This window comes from Pelodiscus sinensis, chromosome 6, assembly GCF_052426305.1.
Source record: "Pelodiscus sinensis isolate ZL-2025 chromosome 6, ASM5242630v1, whole genome shotgun sequence".
NCBI classification, from domain to species: Eukaryota; Metazoa; Chordata; order Testudines; family Trionychidae; genus Pelodiscus; species Pelodiscus sinensis.
In genome coordinates, this window is record NC_143057.1 from 93,869,481 (window position 1) to 93,888,762 (window position 19,282).

A 19,282-nucleotide genomic window follows, 5' to 3' on the forward strand; every position below is an offset into this window, starting at 1 on the left:
TTTATTTTGTTAGTAAATGTTATTCTTTGCACACTGTTGGATGGTTTTTTAAAACACAATGTTTTTGTCAGAAAACCTGGTGTGTGTGTGTTAACTGTCTGGAGACTGGTGGGGTATGTCTACACTACCCCGCTAGTTCGAACTAGGAGGGTAATGTAGGCATACCGCACTTGCAAATGAAGCCCGGGATTTGAATTTCCCGGGCTTCATTTGCATAAACTGGGCGCCGCCATTTTTAAATCCCTGCTCGTTCGAACCCCGTGCCGCGCGGCTACACGCGGCACGAACTAGGTAGTTCGGACTAGGCTTCCTAGTCCGAACTACTGTTACTCCTCATTCCACAAGTGCGGTATGCCTACATTACCCTCCTAGTTCGAACTAGGAGGGTAGTGTAGACATACCCATGCAGAGGTGGGTTGTGGGAGGAAAGGTCTTGTGGGAGGCCCAGGCCTGAGGCCCCATTGGGGAGGCCCTGGGGAGAGTCATTAGGCTCCTGCTAAGAATCTCTCACTTAGGGCCTCCCAGATGCGGACCCCCACCTGATATGCTTGGCTGCCTCCCTTCAACATCAGCACGGAATATGCAGTCACCACGTCAGGGATATTGTATTCCCCCATGTCGAGGCGAGTGAGCAGGCACCTAAACCTCCCCTTCAGCTGGCCAAAGGCGCATTCCACCTGCAAGCGTGCCCGGGTCAGGTGCGTGTTAAATTGTTCCCTGCTCACATCCAGATGGCCAGTGTAGGGCTTCATGAGCCAGGGCATAAGGGGGTATGCCACATCGGCCACGATGCAGATTGGCATCTCCACGTCCCCAACAGCAGTGTCACTGCGGGAAGAATGTTCCAGCCTGCAGCCTGTGGTACAGGTAGGAATTTCTGAAGATCCGGGCATCATGTGCCCAGCCCGATCACCCAACACAAATGTCCGTAAACTTTCCCTGGTGGTCGACCAGGGCCTGCAGCACCCTGGAGAAGTAGCCCTTCCTGTTTGTGTACTGTGCTGCTCGATGGGGCGGTGCGTGGATCAGGATGTAAGTCCCATCGAGCGCTCCTCTGCAGTTCGGGAACCCCAGCCCAGCAAAGCCAGCCATGATGGTGTCCAGGTCTCTGAGGTGGACAATCCTGTTCGCAGCTCCGAGTTGATGGCCCTCACCACCTGCAGAAATAGACACATACAAACACACAGAATAGGAAGTTAAAGGGGGTGCCTGAGTCCTTGAGAGGTGCCCCCCCATCGTCTCCCCCCCAAGAACCCAGGAGCGCCCCCCTCAGGCAGCCCCTCCCAGCAGTAGGGCAGGGTGAGGCCAGGAGCCCTCCCCCACTCTCACTCCATCCCCCACTCCCTCTGCCCTTTCCTGACAATCCCTCTTTTACAGTCCCCCTACTCCGCATAGACTGTCCCCCCAGAGGGACTTACCTCCATCAACACGGCACCAACAGTAGATCTCGCCACACCAAGCTGGTCTCCCACAGAACAGAAGCTGTCAGGGATGGCCAGCTTCCAGAGGGCAGTAGCCCCCTCTTCTCCAGGAGGATGATGGGGTGCAGGTGGGTGTCCTGTCATTGCAGGGCAGGAGCGAGACAGGTGCACAGCTCCTGGAAGGTGGCCTTACTCATTCTGAAGTTTCGGAGCCAAGCCTGGTCCCACCATAATGAGCCAGTCCCACCAGTCTGAACTTGTGTCCAGCCTCCAAAATCGCCTCTCCTGGAAGAAGTTTGGTGGCAAGGGCAGTATTGCTGCAGCCAGAGCAAAGGGCTCAAGGCTGGGTTCTGAATCCAGACCTGGCATGAGCATCATGAAAGTCACTTAGATGCAGCAGAACTTGCAGCATTACAGTGCGGGGCCATCGCCTGCCCAGGGGCAGCTCCGGCTCCATGGCAAAAATAAGATTGTAAAGCACAAATACCAAACAAAAACCAAACTGCTGTGGTGTCTCAGAAAGCAGGGCACCCAAAGCAAGCACTGCTGAAGCTTTGCTGTCCCTCTAGGAGGTAGGCAAGCCAGCTGCAGCAGCAGAGGAACGGCTGTCCCTTTAAGTATGCATCTCTGAAAAGAGCATGCTGCAGGACCCGGAAGTCAAGGCTGCCCCCATGCCTGGCAGAAGTGGTTCAGGGTGCCCTTTTTTCGACAGAGCATCCAGGCAGTCTGGACACTCTTTTTCAAAAAAGCGGATTGCTTTTTCAATCCGCTTAGTGCAATCTAGATGCTCTTTACCGAAAGACGCTTTTTTGAAAGTACCTGTTTTAAGAACCCAAGTGCATCTTTTTTTCTACATTTCTTGTCCTGTCATCTTAGGACATCCTAAATTTTTCCTCTTTTCAGGCCTGATGCTTAGCTGTATGTGTGTTTCTAAAGAGACTATTAAAATTATATTAGTAAAACAACAAGCAAATGGTGTTGTAACAGATGGTAAAAAAGTACTACATACCAGCAGCAAACACAAATACAAGATGCACTCCAGCACTCCTCATGCCTGTACATGAGCTAAGGACTAGAGCAAATCTTTTAAGGATTAAAAGTAACCGGTTCACAGGCTCAGTAAACAAATGAAGAAACCAGAGAAAGGTTTGAGGCTGCCTATTTGCTAGTGAAGGTACATCAAAGTTATCAAGGCTTTAACATTTTATTACAAACTCAAGAAATTCTATCATTGGACAATAAATAGTAGCACAGTGTCTGTGCGTCTGTAATGCTGACGTACATGGCCATGCCCCCTGGCTGTGTACGTCAGTGCCCCACCCCCCTTCCCCTCGCTCCGTGGCAATTCGGGCCGCAGGGCCCCCCGGCCACCCCCTGCCATCCCTCCCCCCTTCCTCCAGCCCCCCCCATCCTTCCCTCCAGCCCCACAGCCCCCAACTTCCCCCAGCTCTGCTTTCCACCCCCCTTCCGGCCAGCCCGCCCCCTTCCCCTCCCTGGGCCATTCAGGTTGACCCGGTGGGACAGTAAGGGGGGTGGGGCAGTGATATACATGGCCAGGGGGCGGGGCAGTGATATACACAGCCAGGGGGTGGGGGCTTCTCCCACCGTGGTGCTGAGTGGTGCACCCCTCAGCCAGGCTGCCGCGGGAGAGGGGAGGGAGGGGCGGTGATGTAGACAGTCCCGCCCCCTGGATGTGTACGTCACTGCCCTGCCCCTCCTCCCCTGCGGCGGCCCAGCTGAGCATGCAACACTCAGCCGAGCCACCACGGAGGGAGGGGAAGGGGGTGGAGCAGTGACGTACACGGCCAGGGGACGGGGCCATGTATGTCACTACCCCCCGTCCCCTCCCACTGTGGCATTCAGCTGAGTGCTGCACCCCTCAGCCGGCCCGCTGGGGGAACCAGCAGCGCAAGGGACCATTTGGGCTCCCCTGTCGTGGGAGGGGAAGGAAGGGCGGTGACGTACATGGCCCTGCCCCCTGGCCATGTACATCACCGCCCCCCTCCCTTGCAGCAGCCCGGCTGAGCTGGCAGCACTCAGCCAAGCGCCATGGCAGGAGGGAAGGGGAAGGGGGGTGGGGAAAGACAGAGGGGAGAGAGAGGCAGGAGGAGGAGGAGAAGAGAAAGGGAGAGTGAGAGGCAGGAGGGGGAGAAGAGAAAGAAAGAGACAGAGTGAGAGGCAGGAGGCAGAGGAGAGCTGAGAGAGAAGGGGGTAGGCAGTAGGAGAAAGAGAGAGAGAGTTCTCAGGAGAGAAGACCTGAAAATCCTGTCTTATGATGGGTTAATTGGCTAGTTGGACAATAACAGAGCCTGCATTTCTTGGAAAACAGTTACAAAATGGCTAGATCTAAGGGGAAAGATGTGTTTCTTCAACCCAACCCCTATATGCTTAGGCAGAAGCATAGAACTCCAAAAAGGCCCTTAGCAGCCCAGGAGAGAATTGCCTCATAAGGCTATTGTAAGACTGGCAAGATGGCTATCTGCAAGACTTCTCATATAATTGTAGGACTGCAATGGTACGTCTACATTTCAACACTATTTCAAAATAACTAGCGCTATTCTGAAATAAGTTGGTCCACGTCAACACAGCAGGCAGTTATTTCAAAATAGTGTCGAAATACCATCAAGCTGGGGGACTTCTTACTCCGACTCCTGTAATCCTTATTGTACGAGGAATAAGGGAAGTCAGAAGAAGAGTGCTCTATTTCGAAATAAGGGCTGTGTAGACACTCCCAATTTCAATTTCAAAATAAGATATGCAATTGACATCACTCAATTTGTGTAGTATATTTCAAGTTAAACCCTGCTGTGTAGACACACCCCAAGAGACTGTGAGCATCTTGTAGTCCAAATCCTTGTATTCAAGGCAGGACTAAATATTATCTACACCTTCTATGACAGGTATTTCTCTACTTGCTCTTAAAAATCTCTCTGATGACTGAGACTCCACAACCTTCCTAGGCAATTTATTCCAGTGCTTGACTACTCTGAGGCTGTGTCTACGCTGCACCCCTTTTCCAGAAAAGGGATGCAGATTAGACAAGTCGGAATTGCAAATGAAGCGGGGGATTTAAATATCCCCCGCTTCATTTGTATAAACATGGCTGCCGCTTTTTTCCGGCTCGGGGCTTTGCCGGAGAAAAGCGCCAGTCTAGACGGGATCTTTCGGAAAATAAAGCCTTTTCCGAAAGATCCCTTTTCCGGAAAAGGGGCACAGTGTAGACACAGCCTGAGAGTTGGGAAGTTTTCCTAACCCCCTGCCTAAACCACACTTACTATGATTTAAGGTAATTGCTTCTTGCCCTATCATCAGAAGAGAGAATTCTCCTTATAACAATCTTTTAGGTACTTGAAAGCTGTTATGTCCCCCTCAAACGTCTCTTCTCCAGACTAAACAACCCCAGTTTTTTCATTCTTCTTTCACAAGTCATGTTTTCTAAAATCTGTTTTCATTTTTGTTGCTCTTCTCTGCACTTTCTCCAGTTGTTCACATTTCTCGTGAAATGCTGCCCCCAGAACTGGACACAATATTCCTTTTGAGGCCTAATGTATGTGGAATAGAGCAGAAGAATTACGTCTTGTCTGTGTCTAAACTGGCAAGTTTTTCCGCAAAATCATCTGCTTTTGTGGAAAAACTTGCCAGCTGTCTACACTGGCCGCTTGAATTTCCAGAAAAGCACTGACGATCTCATGTAAGACCGTCAGTGCTTTTCCGGAAAATACTATCCTGCTCCCATTCAGGCAAAAGTCTTTTTCCGAAAGACTTTTGCGCAAAAGGGCCAGTGTAGACAGCACAGTACTGTATTCTGCAAAAAAGCCCCGATCGCAAAAATGCTTTTGCAGAAAAGCATCCTGCCAATCTAGACGTGCTTTTCCGAAAATGCTTTTAACGGAAAAGTTTTCCATTAAAAGCATTTTCGGAAAATCATGCCAGTGTAGACGTAGCCCTTGTGTCTTGCTTCTACACTCCTGTTAATACATCTCAGAATGATGTTTGCTTTCTTGCAACAGTTAATTGCTAGGGCCCTCGGCAGGGTGTGTGGGGTGGTTCCATGCTCCTGGAAGAGGTGAGGCTGGGGGCTAGCCTCCCTGCACCAGCCCTTCAGTGCTAACCAGAGCATACCACCCAAGGCTCCAGCACAGTTTCCACTGCTGGTGCTGTAGTAGCATTAGGGGTTGCTAAGAGGCCTGGGCTCTTTTGAATCTCTGGGCACTGGGGCGGTACTCCCGTTGTCCTCCCCCCTCCATTGGCGAGCCAGCACTTTTGAGACATATTTAGCTTGTGGTCCACTATGACCCCCAGATGATCCCTTTCCTTAGTATTCCTTCCTAGGCAGGCATTTCCCATTCTGTGTGTGTGCAACTGATGACTCCACATAGGAAGGAACACTTTGCATTTGTCCTTGCATCCTATTTACCGTAGACCATTTCTTCAGTTTGTTTGGATCATTCTGAATTTTACTCTCCAAAGCACTTGCAACCTGGTATGGTCAGAAAACTTTGTAAGCGTGCTCTCTATGCCATTATCTAAATCACTGATGAAGATACTGAACAGAACCAGATCCAGAACCGAGCCCTGTTGGCACAGGAGAAACATGCTGGGATGGAGCCATAGTACATAGCAGTGTGAAGATTCTGGGAAGCTGGAGATGGATGCCCTAACTCAGGCTTATAGGTCTAGTTAAACTGTGCTGGAGGCCCCATTTTTGATGGGGGGCAACTCCAAAATTTTGGAAAGTGGTCAAAAGCCACACTTTTCTGTGGCGGAGGTGCAGGGTATGTTCTGTGGCATGTTGCAGAAGGGCACATGCGGCAAGAGACTGGGATGTGGGAGATGCTGTAAGGTCTAATAGGGAGTTTGGGTGAAAGAGAAGATTGTGACCTGGAGTAGGGGATTGGGGTGTAAGGTCAGGCAGGGTGTCTGGGTGCAGGAGAGGATTCTGGCCTGGGAGAGGGGTGTAGGAGGGGGTACAGGGTCTGGGAGGGAGTTATGACCTGGGGCAGGCGGTGCAGAGGGTTTGGATGGTGACCTGGGGGACAGAGTTGGGATGCAAGAGGGACTGGGGGGACAGAGGCAGACTCTGGCTGGGAGGCATTTACCTAAGTGTTTCCTGGCCAACATCCCTGCAGCACCCCCAAGGCAGGCTGGGGTCCCTGTCTGCTGCAGCCCCAGATCAATTTAAACTGCAGGCTTGTTCCCTCCACAAGGCTCTCAGCTCCCAGAGGGGAAAAAGAGGCTTGTACTGCCCCCATCCTCTATGCCAATCTCTCAGCTCCTATTGGCTGGTTGTTTCCAGCCAATAGGAGTTGAGAGATTTAATGGGGTCAATTCCTATTGGCCGGTTATTTCCAGACTATAGGATCTGAGGATTAGGCTGGGGGCAGGCAGATCACAAGAAGCCTCCCCCTCCAGAGCACAGAGGTACACAGAGTAGCCTTGCACTAGATCAGCAGCTGCTGCATGCCTGAGGGTCCCAGCAGGGTGGGGTTTGAAGGGCTGGATCTGGCCTGCAAGAGTTAACTTGCCCACCCCTGCCCTAGGACATCTTAGAATCAAGGGGGAGATACAAAGTGGCTCAATTACCTCCTTAGACACCCCCCATACACACTCGACTTGCACTTTTATGCACCTCCAATCACACACATCATGTTTTAAATTGTGCAGGAAGTTCTACCTCTGCAAATAAAATCAGAGCCGGTTTCTAAAAGCTCTGTTTGTATCAAAACAGTTAAGAGATTCAGTACACATCATCATGTTCTGAACATCATATGTATCTTTGGCCCTAAAGTGAAGACAAAAGCAGCTGCAGAATTTTTGATGTTGCACATCAAGTATAAAGCCTAGGCAATAGAATTCTTTTATCCTAGTCGCTGCCAACATGTTAGTTGTGCAAATAAGAAAATAGCCTGCAAACTTAAAGACAAAAAAATAAATAAACCAAATGCAGGTTCTCTAGACATTTGCTGTGTTAGTAAATAATCTTTATTTCAAATGCAGCGAGGGAAAATATTACATCATCTTCCTGCCATTTGGTACAAAGAGACCCTGTGTGGGATCAGTGAATAGGAATGTGCAGTCAGCCTTCTTGTGATTGCCTGCAGGTTATGAATTTGGAAATTGGTAGAAAATTTCCGATTGAGCTTCAACATTTGCTCTCATCTGGACTTTAATGTAACAGCCTGAAGGGAGTGTTGCTCTAAATTTTAAATCATATTGAACCTGATAAAGGGCTAGACATGATCCTCAGGAAAAGGTCAGAAAAGCTGTAAATGTTTATTTCAACGAGATCAGGGAGTGCTTTGATGCCAGTTTTACATTCCATCTGTGTCTCTAGTTACATAGTACACAGGCACTTCTATTGCACTTTACATACATAGAAGGAAAATGTACATGGCAGATAGCACTGTAAGGGTGTCTACATGGCACCCTTAGTTAGACACAAATTGCATAGCTTATTTTGAGTTAATTTTGAAATAGAATGCTATTCCGAAACATCCCTTAATCCTTGTGATATGAGGTTTGTGGGGACATCGGAATAGCACACCCATAATTTCTAAAGCTATTTTGAAATAACAGGTGCACTGTCAAGATGTGGAATAGTTATTTCATGATACCGGAAATTTCCCAAAATAGTGCCGCTCTGTAGATGTACCATAAGAGACTAAGAGGAGTAGAATACAACCGGTCCCCAAATTGCGAACGGTCAAATTACGACTGTTCGCATTTACGACCAAAGCTCCCATGGAGCAGTCTTAAAGGCGGTCCCCGAATTACGAACGCGACCCGCGCTTACGAACAGTGCGGTCACTAGGTAACTCAATGGGGTCCAAGTTATGAACAAATCAAGTAACGGCCAAGTGTTTGGTCCGTAACTCGTTCGTAACTCGGGGAGAAGCTGTATTTGGGTAACTGCACAGCAATTTCTTATGCTTTCAGATCATCTGTACAAAAAGTAGTTAGTCAAGAAAAAAGAAGCTGTAAGTAATTCAGGAACATTACCTCATTTAGCATAAAGATAAAGACTTGCCTAGCTGATAGCAGTACATAGTGAAGAGATCTCAACTAATAAGATATCATCATAATGGAGAATATATATTTATATCATGAGATAGTCTAGATGCAATGTACAAATGCAGATGAGTGTCATCTCTGTCCACTCAGAGTAGACATATGTATTTCAAAAATCACCAGTAAAAATTAGACTTGAAGAGATCAGCCAAACCATTATGGTATGCTCTCAGGAAAAGAAAGTCCATTGGTGTGGGTATGTATGAAGGGTGGCAGGATTTAAATGGCCAAAGAAGAAAGGGAATTATTTCATCAAATGTCTAGGTTGGTCAGGTGTACAGATCCTGAAAAACAGATATTCCTGCCTCCAGCATGATTAGGGAAAACTCACCAGGCATTTGTGAATCTTCAGCTCTGTCTATTCTAAGCTGGCACGGGAACGACAGTGATATTCTGCTCCACTTCAAATCATAATGGCTGAGTTTTACACAGGCCTATTTAAAAAAACCATTTTAAACTGCACTGGGCTGGGTAACTATGACATGGTTGGGGAAGACTATGCCCAGAGCAGGGTGAGTGTGCCCATCTCCCTTAGGAAATAGGAGGGTGCATGTGCAGCTCCCAACTGTGTTCTTCCCAACCTGTGTCTGTGTCTTTAGTCATGAAGCAGTACTGCCTAATGGCCAGAGTCAATAAATCTGCCCTTATCTATAGAGCTATATAGCCTAATGGCCAGAGTCAATAGTTCCTTCCTTATCCACAAGACTATACAGCCTAATGGCTACAATCAATAAAACCGCCCTTATCTGCAGGGATATACAGCCCAATAGCCAGAGTACATAAGCTCACCCCCGTTCTCAGGGCACTGTGGCTCCCTGGTTAGAGTCAGGAAAACAGGAGGGAGAGGGTTACATCCCCAGACAGGGAGGTCAGCTTTTCATTGGACCCCAGCCTAGGGCCCTATCTGAGTCAATGGGGAAAAGCTCCAATCAAAACACACTGACTCCTGACTTCAGTTCACTCATTGGTTTGCTGTCGCCTTCCCCTGGGATACTTCCTGCCACTGTCCCACAACTATAGTCTGAGTGGCCATCTTACCTCCCTGGTATCCGGATTGCCCCTTCTCTGGTGATTATGAACCCTCTGAGGTGATTGGGTGCCTACTGCCTTTGGTCTATACTCCATCCATGGGTTTCAGTGGCAGCTTGTCTGGAGCATGTGGTGCACATCCTCCCTTTCTGGCAGTCAGCCCCAACTATGCTGAGCTGCTTTCTTTTATACCAATGAGCCTGGAACATACCCAGTAAGGCGAAAGGGGTGTGGTTTCCTCCGCCCTTAATGCAGGGTTAAGTCTCTCTTGTCCAGTGCGGACAAGCATGCCCCATCACAGTAATACTAACATGTGGTTCTTGTTCCCTTGTCTTAAAATATTACTTATAGAGACATTTCTATGTGATTTGCAAGGGAACTCTGATGCCAGATGAATCATTAAACTAACTAATATTCATACTGGTAGCTCACCAACTTCCCCTGCTAAATCTGCATGAAGTCTGGACTGCTGCCTTAGTTCATGTACTGCAGATCATTTCCTTGGCAGAGTCACTTTGTGATGATTTAGTGAAACACGTTGGCCAAGACACAAAATATGCTGATGCAGATGATGCTTGGATAAGTTACGTAAAGAACAACCATAAACCAACCCTTCAGCTTCATGTAAGTGATGGTGTCCTCCACACTGATACGTCAGTCACGGCAGGCTCTGTCTAGTGCTGGGAATCCATGATAAACAAAGTTTATCCACTTACTTGGTCTTCAGTTTCAGCCTTTTTTGCTGCCATCCATCCTGCACTGACATACAAATGCTGGCTATAAAAAAACTGGCTCACCTGCAGCGCGACATCAGGAATAAACGTGAGAGTATAAGTGACTGGTTGTGAGAGAACCAGTGTGGGCAAGAATGCATGCATATGTATCATTCATTAAAACAAGAACATTCCAATGGGTGCTCATTGATTGCAGCCTGGGTAGGTTGCATTGATGATCATTTCAGGTATCTATAGTCTAAATCTGACACCAGCCTTACTAACAAAACATCTATAATGGCTACTGCAGATATTTGGGAATTACTTTGTATTTTATCAAAGTGTACAGGGGCCAACTTACCACTTAGTGCCTCCTTTAGGCTAGGCATGGCACGTCAGGATCTCTCTGATGGAAGCTGCGGTTGCTAAGTGCTCTACCTCTGTGGTGGCCTCCCTCTTCTTGTGACTTCTCATCCAACCACATTACTTCCAAGACTCTTCCCTTGTGGGGTAGACCACCAAAAAAAAAAAAAAAAAAGAGAGCGAGAGAATTAACACTGATCAACTGAGTTAGCATGAGATGGTGGAGAAAAGCCTCCCTCTTAGGGAGGATTAGAATCACATTATCCCTGCCACCAGGAAGGGACCTTCAGCAGTTGTTGGGAGAGGTCCTGACTTATCTATAGAACTATGGGTTGAAGGTCTGTCCTTTTCACTGTTCTGTTTCCCTTTTATCTCCTTCTACAGTCTGTGCATGTGTGGCAGTGCTGTACTGAGAACAGAGCAGCTCTATATGTCCTTGTTGCCCAGTGTGGAGTTTATATGTAACCACATCAACATTTAGTGCCATTCAACCACTTGATCAGAGATGATTTTGTTGACACTAGGTATTGAAATTAAATGATAAATAGTCTCATTCTATCAAGTTAGCTAGCTAGTTTTATACAAGACCCATCAAGACCACTGGGAAAATACTATAGCTTAACAGTTTCTCATGCCATGACAATGCACAGAAAGACAAGTCACAAGTTATTGTAGCCCTCAGAATATATAACATTCATTGCCCTGAAACCCCTGAGGTAAAATGAGGATTGAGAGTCAGTCTCACCTCTGTAGTGTGATCTTATGTGAACTTGAGTTATTTTAAATAAACATAGTGAGCTTTTTGTACTTAGAAGCTGGACAAAACTGAACTCTCCTGACATCAAAGAATGAATAAATTCATATCTCAAGCATTCCATGTTGAATGTTTGCTAGGGTTTTTATCCGAGTCCAACTATTTACAGTGGCTCTAATTCTATGTAAAAGACTGAAGCAAGCCTTTCCTGGGGGACTATATTACTATTTGGCTTTATATGTCTTTCAGTGCTTCCAATAAATCATGAACTTCTTCAGAGATGTCAGAGGGCATCCTGTTTCCTCCACTGCAAATGACAAACTGTGAATAATACACACTGCTGGCTTTTAAAAAAGAAAACAAAAAATGCAAAATGCATATTTATCTCCAATGACTCTGGTTGTTGCATTTGGACTGTCTGTTTTTGAGAGGGGCAGACTGTGTACTTTCTGTCAGTCTCACCTTCACTGCACACTCCAGTCAGCAGTAGCTGTGCAAGGTGCTTTATGTGTTAAATGAAATGTGGTGATAAATTTTGGTAAGAGTAACTAGAATAACAGAAGTTAAGTACATCAGTAAAATGGAACACAGAGGGGCTAGATCTGAGGTCGGCCACATATGGCTCACGAGCCAGATATGGCTCTTCTGGAGCCCCAACTCAGCCCCCTCTAGCTTTCTCTGTGGCATGGAGCCAGCACTGGCACTACAGCCTTATGGCCCCCCACAAGATTAGAATGTCAGCACCAGCTTCCTGCAGGGGGAGAAAGATCCAAGCCTCACAGCTGGATCTGACATGCAGGAAATAAGCACCATGATTGTTGGCTCCATGAGCCACCTTTTTCCTTCCCCTGGTGTGCAGGAAACAAGCAGCCAAAAATGGCTCCAAGTGTGCTACCATTTTCTTTTCCCTGGGACATGCTTCCTATAGGTTTCCCCTGGGAATCATTTCTGGTGAATGGGAGCAGCAAGAGGCAGTGTCATACATGATGTGAAAACAAGTAAATGCCCCCCCCCAACCATCTTGACCAGACCCTGCACCCCCCTCACACACACACCCAGCCAGACACCCTGTCCCCAACCTACTCATGCCCCCTGGCCAGGCAGCCTGCCCTAAGCCTGGCACAGTCATACCAGGGTACAGAATATGTCAGAAGGACAGAACGGGTCATGCTGATGGGGGAGTGACACTATACATCCATGGTCACCAACCAGTAGATCGTGATCTACCAGTAGATCTCAGGGGCTCTAAGAGTAGCTCTTGAGCTCTCTCTGAACTGCGTGGCTGCATAGTACATTTACATTAGATTTCCTCCTTTGAGGAGCAGCTACTCACCGAGAAACAACACAGGTGAGTAGCTGCGAGGAATGGTGGGAGCTGGGAGGTCGGGAGGGCTGAAACACCCCAGCCAGCTGACAGTGGCTTTCAGCTGAAAGAGGCTGCCCCGTGCTTCAGCTGATCGGCGGCTTCTCCTCTGCGCCTGCCCACATGGAGCTTGGTGCACCCTGGCTGAGCACCATGGCAAGCTGGCCGGGCAGCCACTTCTCTTCCCTCCAGCCCAGCTGCCCTGCGCTCAGCCCAGGGAGGCTGCGTCTAGCTCCAGCTGTGCTGGAGCAAGCTTCCCAGGCTGAGTGCAGGATCACAGATGCCCATCTGATGGACTGTATATGACTAGCAATCTCAGACTACAACCCAGACTTCAAGACACTGGCAGATACTGTTCAGTCACAGGTGTCACACTGAGACTTTGCTATTGGAAGAAAAAATATATAATTATCAATACTTGATTTTAGATTTACAAAATAGCAGAGAACAAAATGTATAATTATAAATGCTTCATTTGACATTTAAATAGCATGAATTAAAAACAGACCATTTATTTCATAACTATAAACATGTGATTTTAATTTTATATTTTGCATTATTTAAAAATAAACTGTTTAAAAGAGTGTAAGGGCTGGGGATAGCAAGTGATGGACAGAAGAATAGAGGGGGCGGGGCTTCAAGGAAGGGGCGGGGCAATAGATCTTCGCCTGTTCTGAGACTTAAAAAGTGATCTTGAATGTAAAAAGGTTGGAGACCACTGCTATACATGAAAGACAACGTAGAATCAAATGAAGTAAAAATCCTAAATGAGCCAAAATGTTCTATAAAATCTCTATGGATAGTAATTCCATCCTCCAATAATAAGAATTTAGTAATAGGGATATATTAATGACCACTTAATCAGGACAGTGATAGTGACTATGAAATGCTAAGGGAGATTAGAGAGGCTATCAAAATAAAAAAAACTCAGTAATTTCAACTATCCCCATATTGACTGGGTATACCTCACCTCAGCACAGGATGCAGAGATAAAATGTCTTGATGCCTTAAATTACTGCTTCTTGGAGCAGCTGTTTCTGGAACCCACAAGGGGAGAGACAATTCTTGATTTAGTCCTAAATGGAGCACAGGATCTGGTCCAAGAGGTAAATATAACTGGATGGCTAGGAAATAGTGACCATAATGTAATAAAATTTAACATCCCTGAGGTGGGAAAAAAACCTCAACAGCCTAACACTGTGGCATTTAATTTTAGAAAGGGGAACTATATGAAAATGAGGAAGTTAGTTAAACAGAAATTAACAGGTACAATGACAAAAGTAAAATCTCAACAAGCTTCACGGAAACTTTTCAAAGACACCATAATAGAGGTCCAACTGAAAAGTATACCCCAAATTAAAAAAAACACAGAACCAAGAGACTGTGAATGGGGATTAACCACCAAGTAAAAGAAGCAATAACAGATAAAAATACATCTTTTAAAAAGTGGAAGTCAAATCATAGTGAGGAAAATAGAAAAGAGCAGAAACTTTGTCAAATTAAGTATAATAATATAAGAAAAGCCGTAAGGAGTCTGAAGAATAGCTAGCCAAAAAAACTAAAAAAGTAATAGTAAAATGTTTTTAAAGTACACCAGAAGCAAGAAGCTGGCTAAAGAGCCAGTGGTGCCCTTGTATGATCAAGATGCTAAAGGAGCACTAAAAGATGATAAAGTCATTGCAGAGAAGCTAAATGAATTATTTGCTTCAGTCTTCGCAGCTGAGGATATTGGGGAGATTCCCAAACCTGAGCCATTCTTTTTAGGTGACATATCTGAGGAATTGTTCTAGATTAAGGTGTCATTAGAGGAGGTTTTGAAACAAATTGATAAACTCAATAGTAACAAGTCTCTGGGACTAGATGGCATTCACCCAAGAGTTCTGATGGGAAATTGCGGAACTATTAACTGTGGTTTGTAACCTATCCTTTAAATCAGCTTCTATACCTAATGACTGGAAGATAGTTAATGTGACACCAATATTTTAAAAGAGCTTAAGAGGTGAGTCTGGAAATTACAGACTGGTAAGTCTAATGTCAGTACTGAGCAAATTAGTTGAAACTATAGCAAGGAATAATATTGTCAGACACATGGATGAACATAATTTGTTGAGGGAAAATCAGCATGGTTTCTGTAAAAGGAAATCATGCCTTACTAATTTTGTACTTTATTTAAAAATGAAGCCTGGGGAACAAGCTCCCAGTTAGGGCCTAGCCCCCATCTGGCTGCAGGGTTATAACACTCCCACCCCAGCCCTGAGCCCATCTTACACCTGAACCCCCTGCCCGGAAACCATCATACCCCCACATCCAAACTCCCAGACTCCTGTACCCCCACAGAAGACAGCCTGAATGCATGCATGAAGCTGGATGTGACCAGCTATGATGTAAACTTCAAAGTAATGCTCAAAAAGATGCCGCCGCAGAAGTCCCATTAAATAAATTCTGTATGTTTAATTTGTGCTATTATTAATCATTATATCAATTATCAATAATATTAAGGTGTATATTTTCAGACATTTGAATGTGCCTCTTATATGGCTTTGCTGACCCCTTGTTCTGAATTTTGATGTAGTGTGGCTCTTTGATTTGAATAGGTTGCCGTCCACTGAGTTCTGTCAGTCTACTTTACTGTAGCTATTTCTAAGGCACCTATCACGTGTTTTCCTTTTTTTGTCAGCCCATGGCTTCAGTTTAACTCTTCCTGGAAGAAGATTGCCGGGACAGTGGGTAAGATTATTTAGTAGGTGGAGGCCACTTCAGTTTGAATATTATAAGAAGTGGGCTGTGGATTAGTGATACAAATGGTTAACCAGGAAGCCTCACCCTTAACTAGTGAAGCTTACAGGTTCCAATTAACCAGTAGGGGCTGCAGCAGCTCCCCACCAACCACAGGCACAGACTGCTCCAGACCACTGGCCCAGCCTCCCCGCTGCAGGTGACGTGCTGGCTCCCTGAGCGTGGGGCCAGAGAGCCTGCAGCAAAGCCTCCTGGAAATGGGGCCGGCAGAGGCTGCTGGCCCCACTCCTGGGGAAGCTTTGCTGCAGCCCTTGCTGGCCCTGCTCCCGGGGAGCTGGCTTTGCTGTGAACTCTTCTACTCTTACATATGTAAGCTTCATACTGCAGAGCCCGCAGTGCGTGCAGGCATGTAACGGCTAGGATTTTTAGCAGTTATATGGTTACATTTTTTAATGACTTTTTATATCCCTTCTGTGGATGACCAATGGAAGTTCCACAGCCTGACCCTGCAAATGAGGTTGTTTTGTCCTGGCTCCCTCTGAATGAATTATCTCCACTGGGTGCAACTGTCTGAGTGGGCTGTGGCTGCTGCTGAGGCAGTCTCTGTGGTAATGAGGTCCTCGCCCGTTAAGTGGCTTTTTGTATCAGAATCAAGAATTCATCCCAGGAGTGAACCGAGAGCCAGCGAATAGGGAGTTCCATGACTGCTTGTGAAATATGTTGACATCAGTCTATGTTGCTCAAGCCATGCTCAGACTGCTGCATGCAGCATTAACCATCTCTCCCATGTGTAACTGCGCTCTAGCCCAGGTAGAGTGAGTTGCTGTGTTCTAACCTGGAAGTGATAGAAACGTGAGATCACAGTGGCTAAGTCACTACCTGAGAGGAACGGGCATAGTCATTGTGGAAGGACTACTCATCTGAGGAAGAGTTTGCAGGATGTGACCATGTGTCTGTGTAACATGGCACAACTCACAGCCATAGCACCTCCTGCTGGACTCTCAGGCTATGTCTACACTCGCAGCTCCTTGCGCCAGAAATATGCAAATGAGGCTAAGCGTGGAATATTGCCAAGCCTTTTTGCATACCTAATGAGACGCCATTTTTGCAGAAGAGGGTCTTGCGCCAGAAGGAGCTGTCTACACTGCCCCTTCTTGCGCAAGAAAAACCCTCTTGCGCAATGTCATTACGCCGATTACTTTTCAGGAAGAACGGCATTGTGCAAGAGGGTTTTTCTTGCGCAAGAAGGGGCAGTGTCGACAGCTCCTTCTGGCGCAAGAGCCTCTTCTGCAAAAATGGCGGCTCATTAGGTATGCAAACGAGGCTTGGCAATATTCCATGCTTAGCCTCATTTGCATATTTCTGGCACAAGAAGCCTCAAGTGTAGACATAGCCTCGGGGAATCAGATCTGTAGCACCCCCTTTTGGTTGGTGTTACCTATTTTTCCTCCACCTCTACATTAAGAGACATATCACTCCTGGACCGTGGCATCCTCCCCTCTGGGTACTACCCTGCCGCAGTGCCTCCATATGCTGTTACCTGTTTTTTTCCTGAACCACTGGGCATTAGGACCAATGTCCCTCCTAGACTGTGGCACCCTTCCCGCTTGGGTACTGCTCTACTCCAGTGCCCCCACACTTTGGGGTCCTCCTCTCTGAGAACCCTCAGCCCCTTATGTCCACCTTGCCTCAGTGACCCACTGCCAGTTTTCATCTAACCCTTTACCTCAGGCACAAACTGCAGTCTGACATGGCCATTCATCACTAGCATGGGGGTGTGGACCTGCTGCCTTTGCCCACCCTGACTTCCTCTCTGCAGCCCTAGTATCTCAGGCCTTGCTACTGGTCCTGCAGCCTGGGAGCCTACCTGGCCAGAGTTTCCCCAGCCCTGCTCCAAGTCAGGAAACCTCTACTTCCCTGGCAGCTAAGACCCTCTTGCTCCCCAGCTAGAGCAAGAGCCAGTCTGTCTCCACCCCTCCAGGAGCCTTTATTTATACTGTCCTCAGCTGGGTCCTAACTGGCTAATTCCTGCCACAGCTGCTATCCCCACAGTCCAGCCCTCTCCCAGGGCTGGGTTTTAACCCTTAAAGGGTCAGTGAGGGGCAGAAGCCACATCACAGCCCACAATCATTGAAGCAGTAGTTGGGGATCAGAAGGTAGTGTACAAAAAAATCTGGACCCGTTTTTCCCTGTAAAGCTCTTTTTAAATGTGTGAAAAAGGTAACTTCAGTGGTTGACTTGAGTATGTGGAAAAACAAAAATGTCTATCTGAAAGGATAGACATGCATGTGACGAAGTGGGTCTTTGCCCACGAAAGCTTATGCTCCAACACTTCAGTTAGTCTGTAAGGTGCCACAGGACTCCTTGCCGCTTTTGCAGATTCAGACTAACACGGCTACCCCTTTGATACTGAAAGGATGTGGGGCTTTGCAGTGGAGCCGCAGGAATGTCTCCCTCTAACATTCTGATTTTCATGGTGTGTAAGTAAAGAGTCATTTCAAAACCTTAGAAGACACATTATGACAGGAATTCAATAAATAAAACACACGAGACTAAGTCACAAATCTGTAGAGAATGTTTTGTATTTCTGGCCTCTTTTTTAAAGCAGGGTTTCATTTTAAATTAATCAAATTAAATTAATCAAGTCCCCAGAATTTCTGATTCCCCCTACAGGGCTTTTCTTACCAAACTTCTGTCCCTCACACCCAAGATACTCCACTTGATCTATTCTTGACCATGACAGCAGGGTGTCTTCTTGGCATGTTCATGTAGTTTCCCGTGCACCTCTCAGTTTGCACAGCAATGAGCCTTGACAGACTTTGGATGGAAATTGCTGTGGGACCTTGGAACACACTCTTATGTTCCCATATTCAGATACCTGGCCTTCTGTCTCCCAATGTTGTAAGGAGAGCTCCGTAACCAACTGCTGAAAAACTAAGGAGAAGATTCATAGCTTCCCATGCTGACAGAGAAGGGATCCAGTCTACACAACTTTGCTGGGACTTGGCCAGCTGAAAAGACGGCATTCACAATGACCTCAAATTAAATACATCATAGACAGAACAATCCAAATACATTATGATCTCAACAATGACTGCCTTGCAAGACCCAACTGAAACTTTGTAGTGCCCCAACATAATTAAAAAAAATTCCTTTTTGTTGAGCAAATGCGACTGAACAACAATTTAACCACAATCCCAAACTGTCACTTAACCTTGGACCTCAGAAGGACTGTAGTACAGTATAATATAGTTTGGGAACATAGTTAAAGCACTTGTTTTGGGAATATGCTCCCATCAATATTGCATGATCAAACCACTTTTAAATGTGTTGGGGGAGTACAGTTTTATAGGCAGATCAGCCTCCATGGAAGTTGTTACAGTGTAGATGGGATGAAAATAAGAACCATTGACCCCTTGGCATTTAAGCAATCCATTATCATTATTATGAAAATCCCTGTATGCTGTTAACTCCCCATCTCACATGTCTGAGTTCATGCTCTCTCTGATACTCTTAATTCTCCCAAGACTCAAATGCACTTTCTCTTGCTCACTCTGCTTATTAATTTTACATGGCACTTTATGAGACAAGTTAATAATAAGATCCAAGTCATCCATTGTCCCACTGTTGGGGAACCAAAACACACTGATGAGAAACCTACTGCTAATAGTGGAACAGTTCAGAAAATGCAGAGTTTACCCATCTGTGTCAAAAGCTAACCTGCCTGCCTCACCTCCTTTTGGAAATTCTGTTCTGCTATCTGGGTGCAAGCAAACAATTCAGAGAGTATTTGCAACAATTAGAAGGAAAATTGAATGCTATAAATTACTTTATT